Source organism: Cyprinodon variegatus, unplaced genomic scaffold (genome assembly GCF_000732505.1).
Source record: "Cyprinodon variegatus isolate N-32 unplaced genomic scaffold, C_variegatus-1.0 Scaffold687, whole genome shotgun sequence".
Classification (NCBI taxonomy): domain Eukaryota; kingdom Metazoa; phylum Chordata; class Actinopteri; order Cyprinodontiformes; family Cyprinodontidae; genus Cyprinodon; species Cyprinodon variegatus.
Window position 1 is genome coordinate 36,775 of NW_015151140.1, and position 1,035 is coordinate 37,809.

A 1,035-nucleotide genomic window follows, 5' to 3' on the forward strand; every position below is an offset into this window, starting at 1 on the left:
GAGCTGAACGCAGGAGGCGGAGCTAAGAGCAGAGTTCCTGTCGCTCTACAGGTTTCCTCTGCTCTGAGTTTACCAAACATTTCAGCCGCTGACTCCAGAAATAACCACGCAACAGACAGAAATACACACAATCACTCCACGGTGTTAGACATAAAGGAGAGGAGTTTAAAAGTCTGACAGGTCGATTTTTATACGAATAAAAAACGCCTTAAATATTGGAATGTTATCTGGAAACATTTCCTCACTGAAACAATAAAAAGTCCTCAGATAACACGGAGCGAATTTTGATCCATTATTGTTGCAGCAAGGGAAACGTTTATAACTGCAGATAAAAAGAGAGAGAAATTATCTTTCATCTTAAACAAAAAAGGTTTTTAAAAGTAACTTTGCTGTTTTCTATTGAAGCGTATTACATTCACCAGCTTACCTCATAATTAGGAGATCGTATCTATACATTTGCTCGTGGTTATTTGAGCCAATAATGGAGCATCTCTCAGAAAACTGATCTTTATGATTACTTCTTTAAAATATCAAAACGCGTTGGAGCTCCGCTCCTGTTTTCCACTTCATCATAAAGTACGCAGCTATAACTCTGGGATTACTGCAAGTGCAGGTAGCATGCAGCCATTTGACTATACGCCAAAATCCACCAACAGCTCCATAAAAACAGATTCTGTTTGGTTTTAGTTTTTCAAATGAATGGACATGCTGCATGAAGATGGGACCTGGTCGTTTGAAACCATGAGCTGTTCTCCCTGAGGAGAATGTACTGAACAGTTCTTTGCGACGCTACCAAGCCAGCGGGAATGCATTCATTTATAACCATAAAGCATCCGGTGGTGGTTTAATCGCTCCTGCAGGAAGACTGAGACTTCGAGCAGGTCAGAGTAGAGTGGACTTTTTCACCTAAACCATCCTAAGGACCCCAAAAATGCAGGTAAAAGGATGGGTGGTGGTCTACTGCTGGCTTTGGACTCACATTTAATGCATTTATTCCATAAAAGTTTATTGGATCTAGAGTGAAAACATTAACTT